Below are 9,119 nucleotides of genomic sequence, written 5' to 3'. Positions count from 1 at the left end.
TGATGTCCGGTATTACAGTCTCATGCACACTATACGCTGCCCCTGGTGGTGATGTCCGGTATTACAGTCTCATGCACAGTATACGCTGCCCCTGGTGGTGATGTCCGGTATTACAGTCTCATGCACACTATACGCTGCCTCTGGTGGTGATGTCCGGTATTAAACTCTCATGCACAGTATACGCTGCCCCTGGTGGTGATGTCCGGTATTACAGTCTCATGCACAGTATACGCTGCTCCTGGTGGTGATGTCCGGTATTACAGTCTCATGCACAGTATACGCTGCCCCGGGTGGTGATGTCCGGTATTACAGTCTCATGCACAGTATACGCTGCCCCTGGTGGTGATGTCCGGTATTACAGTCTCATGCACACTATACGCTGCCCCGGCTGGTGATATCCGGTATTACAGTCTCATGCACAGTATACGCTGCCCCTGGAGGTGATGTCCGGTATTACAGTCTCATGCACAGTATACGCTGCCTCTGGTGGTGATGTCCAGTATTACAGTCTCATGCACAGTATACGCTGCCCCTGGTGGTGATGTCCGGTATTACAGTCTCATGCACAGTATACGCTGCCCCTGGTGGTGATATCCGGTATTACAGTCTCATGCACAGTATACGCTGCCCCTGGTGGTGATGTCCGGTATTACAGTCTCATGCACAGTATACGCTGCCCCGGGTGGTGATGTCCGGTATTACAGTCTCATGCACAGTATACGCTGCCCCGGGTGGTGATGTCCGGTATTACAGTCTCATGCACAGTATACGCTGCCTCTGGTGGTGATGTCCGGTATTACAGTCTCATGCACAGTATACGCTGCCCCGGCTGGTGATGTCCGGTATTACAGTCTCATGCACAGTATACGCTGCCCCTGGTGGTGATGTCCGGTATTACAGTCTCATGCACACTATACGCTGCCTCTGGTGGTGATGTCCGGTATTACAGTCTCATGCACAGTATACGCTGCTCCTGGTGGTGATGTCCGGTATTACACTCTCATGCACACTATACGCTGCCTCTGGTGGTGATGACCGGTATTACAGTCTCATGCACACTATACGCTGCCCCTGGTGGTGATGTCCGGTATTACAGTCTCATGCACAGTATACGCTGCCCCTGGTGGTGATGTCCGGTATTAAACTCTCATGCACAGTATACGCTGCCCCGGGTGGTGATGTCCGGTATTACAGTCTCATGCACAGTATACGCTGCTCCTGGTGGTGATGTCTGTTATTACAGTCTCATGCACACTATACGCTGCCCCTGGTGGTGATGTCCGGTATTACAGTCTCATGCACAGTATACGCTGCCCCTGGTGGTGATGTCCGGTATTACAGTCTCATGCACAGTATACGCTGCCCCGGCTGGTGATGTCCGGTATTACAGTCTCATGCACAGTATACGCTGCCTGTGGTGGTGATGTCTGGTATTACAGTCTCATGCACAGTATACCCTGCCTCTGGTGGTGATGTCTGGTATTACAGTCTCATGCACAGTATACGCTGCCTCTGGTGGTGATGTCCGGTATTACAGTCTCATGCACAGTATACGCTGCCCCGGGTGGTGATGTCCGGTATTACAGTCTCATGCACAGTATACGCTGCCCCTGGTGGTGATGTCCGGTATTACAGTCTCATGCACACTATACGCTGCTCCTGGTGGTGATGTCCGGTATTACAGTCTCATGCACAGTATACGCTGCCCCTGGTGGTGATATCCAGTATTACAGTCTCATGCACAGTATACGCTGCCCCTGGTGGTGATGTCCGGTATTACAGTCTCATGCACAGTATACGCTGCTCCTGGTGGTGATGTCCGGTATTACACTCTCATGCACAGTATACGCTGCCCCTGGTGGTGATGTCCGGTATTACAGTCTCATGCACAGTATACGCTGCTCCTGGTGGTGATGTCCGGTATTACACTCTCATGCACACTATACGCTGCCTCTGGTGGTGATGACCGGTATTACAGTCTCATGCACACTATACGCTGCCCCTGGTGGTGATGTCCGGTATTACAGTCTCATGCACAGTATACGCTGCCCCTGGTGGTGATGTCCGGTATTAAACTCTCATGCACAGTATACGCTGCCCCGGGTGGTGATGTCCGGTATTACAGTCTCATGCACAGTATACGCTGCTCCTGGTGGTGATGTCTGTTATTACAGTCTCATGCACACTATACGCTGCCCCTGGTGGTGATGTCCGGTATTACAGTCTCATGCACAGTATACGCTGCCCCTGGTGGTGATGTCCGGTATTACAGTCTCATGCACACTATACGCTGCCCCTGGTGGTGATGTCCGGTATTACAGTCTCATGCACAGTATACGCTGCCCCTGGTGGTGATGTCCGGTATTACAGTCTCATGCACAGTATACGCTGCCTCTGGTGGTGATGTCCGGTATTACAGTCTCATGCACACTATACGCTGCTCCTGGTGGTGATGTCCGGTATTACAGTCTCATGCACAGTATACGCTGCCTCTGGTGGTGATGTCCAGAATTACATTCTCATGCACAGTATACGCTGCCCCTGGTGGTGATGTCCGGTATTACACTCTCATGCACAGTATACGCTGCCCCTGGTGGTGATGTCCGGTATTACAGTCTCATGCACAGTATACGCTGCCTCTGGTGGTGATGTCCGGTATTACAGTCTCATGCACACTATACGCTGCCTCTGGTGGTGATGTCAAGTATTACAGTCTCATGCACACTATACGCTGCCTCTGGTGGTGATGTCCGGTATTACAGTCTCATGCACACTATACGCTGCCTCTGGTGGTGATATCCGGTATTACAGTCTCATGCACAGTATACGCTGCCCCTGGTGGTGATGTCCGGTATTACACTCTCATGCACAGTATACGCTGCCCCTGGTGGCGATGACCGGTATTACAGTCTCATGCACAGTATACGCTGCCCCGGGTGGTGATGTCCGGTATTACAGTCTCATGCACAGTATACGCTGCCCCTGGTGGTGATGTCCGGTATTACAGTCTCATGCACAGTATACGCTGCCCCTGGTGGTGATGTCCGGTATTACAGTCTCATGCACACTATACGCTGCCCCTGATGGTGATGTCCGGTATTACAGTCTCATGCACACTATACGCTGCCTCTGGTGGTGATGTCCGGTATTACAGTCTCATGCACACTATACGCTGCCTCTGGTGGTGATGTCCGGTATTACAGTCTCATGCACAGTATACGCTGCCCCGGGTGGTGATGTCCGGTATTACACTCTCATGCACAGTATACGCTGCCCCTGGTGGTGATGACCGGTATTACAGTCTCATGCACAGTATACGCTGCCCCGGGTGGTGATGTCCGGTATTACAGTCTCATGCACAGTATACGCTGCCCCTGGTGGTGATGTCCGGTATTACACTCTCATGCACACTATACGCTGCTCCTGGTGGTGATGTCCAGTATTACAGTCTCATGCACAGTATACCCTGCCCCTGATGGTGATGTCCGGTATTACAGTCTCATGCACAGTATACGCTGCCCCTGGTGGTGATGTCCGGTATTACAGTCTCATGCACAGTATACGCTGCCCCTGGTGGTGATATCCGGTATTACAGTCTCATGCACAGTATACGCTGCCCCTGGTGGTGATGTCCGGTATTACAGTCTCATGCACAGTATACGCTGCCCCGGGTGGTGATGTCCGGTATTACAGTCTCATGCACAGTATACGCTGCCCCGGGTGGTGATGTCCGGTATTACAGTCTCATGCACACTATACGCTGCCTCTGGTGGTGATGTCCGGTATTACAGTCTCATGCACAGTATACGCTGCCCCGGCTGGTGATGTCCGGTATTACAGTCTCATGCACAGTATACGCTGCCCCTGGTGGTGATGTCCGGTATTACAGTCTCATGCACACTATACGCTGCCTCTGGTGGTGATGTCCGGTATTACAGTCTCATGCACAGTATACGCTGCCCCTGGTGGTGATGTCCGGTATTACAGTCTCATGCACAGTATACGCTGCCCCGGCTGGTGATGTCCGGTATTACAGTCTCATGCACAGTATACGCTGCCTGTGGTGGTGATGTCTGGTATTACAGTCTCATGCACAGTATACGCTGCCTCTGGTGGTGATGTCTGGTATTACAGTCTCATGCACAGTATACGCTGCCTCTGGTGGTGATGTCCGGTATTACACTCTCATGCACACTATACGCTGCCCCGGGTGGTGATGTCCGGTATTACAGTCTCATGCACAGTATACGCTGCCCCTGGTGGTGATGTCCGGTATTACAGTCTCATGCACACTATACGCTGCTCCTGGTGGTGATGTCCGGTATTACAGTCTCATGCACAGTATACGCTGCCCCTGGTGGTGATATCCAGTATTACAGTCTCATGCACAGTATACGCTGCCCCTGGTGGTGATGTCCGGTATTACAGTCTCATGCACACTATACGCTGCTCCTGGTGGTGATGTCCGGTATTACACTCTCATGCACAGTATACGCTGCCCCTGGTGGTGATGTCCGGTATTACAGTCTCATGCACAGTATACGCTGCACCTGGTGGTGATGTCCGGTATTACACTCTCATGCACACTATACGCTGCCTCTGGTGGTGATGACCGGTATTACAGTCTCATGCACACTATACGCTGCCCCTGGTGGTGATGTCCGGTATTACAGTCTCATGCACAGTATACGCTGCCCCTGGTGGTGATGTCCGGTATTAAACTCTCATGCACAGTATACGCTGCCCCGGGTGGTGATGTCCGGTATTACAGTCTCATGCACATTATTCGCTGCTCCTGGTGGTGATGTCTGTTATTACAGTCTCATGCACACTATACGCTGCCCCTGGTGGTGATGTCCTGTATTACAGTCTCATGCACAGTATACGCTGCCCCGGGTGGTGATGTCCGGTATTACAGTCTCATGCACACTATACGCTGCCCCTGGTGGTGATGTCCGGTATTACAGTCTCATGCACAGTATACGCTGCCCCTGGTGGTGATGTCCGGTATTACAGTCTCATGCACAGTATACGCTGCCTCTGGTGGTGATGTCCGGTATTACAGTCTCATGCACACTATACGCTGCTCCTGGTGGTGATGTCCGGTATTACAGTCTCATGCACAGTATACGCTGCCTCTGGTGGTGATGTCCAGAATTACATTCTCATGCACAGTATACGCTGCCCCTGGTGGTGATGTCCGGTATTACACTCTCATGCACAGTATACGCTGCCCCTGGTGGTGATGTCCGGTATTACAGTCTCATGCACAGTATACGCTGCCTCTGGTGGTGATGTCCGGTATTACAGTCTCATGCACACTATACGCTGCCGCTGGTGGTGATGTCAAGTATTACAGTCTCATGCACACTATACGCTGCCTCTGGTGGTGATGTCCGGTATTACAGTCTCATGCACACTATACGCTGCCTCTGGTGGTGATATCCGGTATTACAGTCTCATGCACAGTATACGCTGCCCCTGGTGGTGATGTCCGGTATTACACTCTCATGCACAGTATACGCTGCCCCTGGTGGTGATGACCGGTATTACAGTCTCATGCACAGTATACGCTGCCCCGGGTGGTGATGTCCGGTATTACAGTCTCATGCACAGTATACGCTGCCCCTGGTGGTGATGTCCGGTATTACAGTCTCATGCACAGTATACGCTGCCCCTGGTGGTGATGTCCGGTATTACAGTCTCATGCACACTATACGCTGCCCCTGATGGTGATGTCCGGTATTACAGTCTCATGCACAGTATACGCTGCCTCTGGTGGTGATGTCCGGTATTACAGTCTCATGCACATTATACGCTGCCTCTGGTGGTGATGTCCGGTATTACAGTCTCATGCACATTATACGCTGCCCCTGGTGGTGATGTCCGGTATTACAGTCTCATGCACACTATACGCTGCCTCTGGTGGTGATGTCCGGTATTACAGTCTCATGCACAGTATACGCTGCCCCGGGTGGTGATGTCCGGTATTACACTCTCATGCACAGTATACGCTGCCCCTGGTGGTGATGACCGGTATTACAGTCTCATGCACAGTATACGCTGCCCCGGGTGGTGATGTCCGGTATTACAGTCTCATGCACAGTATACGCTGCCCCTGGTGGTGATGTCCGGTATTACACTCTCATGCACACTATACGCTGCTCCTGGTGGTGATGTCCAGTATTACAGTCTCATGCACAGTATACCCTGCCCCTGATGGTGATGTCCGGTATTACAGTCTCATGCACAGTATACGCTGCCCCTGGTGGTGATGTCCGGTAATACAGTCTCATGCACAGTATACGCTGCCTCTGGTGGTGATGTCCGGTATTACAGTCTCATGCACACTATACGCTGCCCCTGGTGGTGATGTCCGGTATTACAGTCTCATGCACAGTATACGCTGCCTCTGGTGGTGATGTCCGGTATTACAGTATCATGCACAGTATACGCTGCCCCGGGTGGTGATGTCCGGTATTACACTCTCATGCACAGTATACGCTGCCCCTGGTGGTGATGTCCGGTATTACAGTCTCATGCACAGTATACGCTGCCCCGGGTGGTGATGTCCGGTATTACAGTATCATGCACAGTATACGCTGCCTCTGGTGGTGATGTCCGGTATTACAGTATCATGCACAGTATACGCTGCCTCTGGTGGTGATGTCCGGTATTAAACTCTCATGCACAGTATACGCTGCCCCTGGTGGTGATGTCCGGTATTACAGTCTCATGCACACTATACGCTGCCTCTGGTGGTGATGTCCGGTATTACAGTCTCATGCACAGTATACGCTGCCCCGGCTGGTGATGTCCGGTATTACAGTCTCATGCACAGTATACGCTGCCTGTGGTGGTGATGTCTGGTATTACAGTCTCATGCACAGTATACGCTGCCTCTGGTGGTGATGTCTGGTATTACAGTCTCATGCACAGTATACGCTGCCTCTGGTGGTGATGTCCGGTATTACAGTCTCATGCACAGTATACGCTGCCCCGGGTGGTGATGTCCGGTATTACAGTCTCATGCACAGTATACGCTGCCCCGGGTGGTGATGTCCGGTATTACAGTCTCATGCACACTATACGCTGCCCCGGGTGGTGATGTCCGGTATTACACTCTCATGCACAGTATACGCTGCCCCTGGTGGTGATGTCCGGTATTACAGTCTCATGCCCAGTATACGCTGCTCCTGGTGGTGATGTCCGGTATTACACTCTCATGCACACTATACGCTGCCTCTGGTGGTGATGACCGGTATTACAGTCTCATGCACACTATACGCTGCCTCTGGTGGTGATGTCCGGTATTACAGTCTCATGCACAGTATACGCTGCCCCTGGTGGTGATGTCCGGTATTAAACTCTCATGCACAGTATACGCTGCCCCGGGTGGTGATGTCCGGTATTACAGTCTCATGCACAGTATACGCTGCCCCTGGTGGTGATGTCCGGTATTAAACTCTCATGCACAGTATACGCTGCCCCGGGTGGTGATGTCCGGTATTACAGTCTCATGCACAGTATACGCTGCTCCTGGTGGTGATGTCTGTTATTACAGTCTCATGCACACTATACGCTGCCCCTGGTGGTGATGTCCGGTATTACAGTCTCATGCACAGTATACGCTGCCCCGGGTGGTGATGTCCGGTATTACAGTCTCATGCACACTATACGCTGCCCCTGGTGGTGATGTCCGGTATTACAGTCTCATGCACACTATACGCTGCCCCTGGTGGTGATGTCCGGTATTACAGTCTCATGCACACTATACGCTGCCCCGGGTGGTGATGTCCGGTATTACACTCTCATGCACAGTATACGCTGCCCCTGGTGGTGATGTCCGGTATTACAGTCTCATGCACAGTATACGCTGCCTCTGGTGGTGATGTCCGGTATTACAGTCTCATGCACACTATACGCTGCCTCTGGTGGTGATGTCCGGTATTACAGTCTCATGCACACTATACGCTGCCCCTGGTGGTGATGTCCGGTATTACAGTCTCATGCACAGTATACGCTGCCCCTGGTGGTGATGTCCGGTATTACACTCTCATGCACAGTATACGCTGCCCCTGGTGGTGATGACCGGTATTACAGTCTCATGCACAGTATACGCTGCCCCGGGTGGTGATGTCCGGTATTACAGTCTCATGCACAGTATACGCTGCCCCTGGTGGTGATGTCCGGTAATACAGTCTCATGCACAGTATACGCTGCCTCTGGTGGTGATGTCCGGTATTACAGTCTCATGCACACTATACGCTGCCCCTGGTGGTGATGTCCGGTATTACAGTCTCATGCACAGTATACGCTGCCTCTGGTGGGGATGTCCGGTATTACAGTATCATGCACAGTATACGCTGCCCCGGGTGGTGATGTCCGGTATTACACTCTCATGCACAGTATACGCTGCCCCTGGTGGTGATGTCCGGTATTACAGTCTCATGCACAGTATACGCTGCCTCTGGTGGTGATGTCCGGTATTACAGTCTCATGCACAGTATACGCTGCCCCTGGTGGTGATGTCCGGTATTACAGTCTCATGCACAGTATACGCTGCCTCTTGTGGTGATGTCCGGTATTACAGTCTCATGCACACTATACGCTGCCCCTGGTGGTGATGTCCGGTATTACAGTCTCATGCACAGTATACGCTGCCCCTGGTGGTGATGTCCGGTATTACAGTCTCATGCACAGTATACGCTGCCCCTGGTGGTGATGTCCGGTATTACACTCTCATGCACAGTATACGCTGCCCCTGGTGGTGATGTCCGGTATTACAGTCTCATGCACAGTATACTCTGCCCCTGGTGGTGATGTCCGGTATTACACTCTCATGCACAGTATACGCTGCCCCTGGTGGTGATGTCCGGTATTACAGTCTCATGCACAGTATACGCTGCCCCTGGTGGTGATGTCCGGTATTACACTCTCATGCACAGTATACGCTGCCCCTGGTGGTGATGTCCGGTATTACACTCTCATGCACAGTATACGCTGCCCCTGGTGGTGATGTCCGGTATTACAGTCTCATGCACAGTATACTCTGCCCCTGGTGGTGATGTCCGGTATTACACTCTCATGCACAGTATACGCTGCCCCTGGTGGTGATG

The sequence above is a fragment of the Dendropsophus ebraccatus genome, chromosome 1, assembly GCF_027789765.1.
Source record: "Dendropsophus ebraccatus isolate aDenEbr1 chromosome 1, aDenEbr1.pat, whole genome shotgun sequence".
In the NCBI taxonomy this organism is placed as follows: Eukaryota; Metazoa; Chordata; class Amphibia; order Anura; family Hylidae; genus Dendropsophus; species Dendropsophus ebraccatus.
This window is presented reverse-complemented; position numbering follows the sequence as displayed.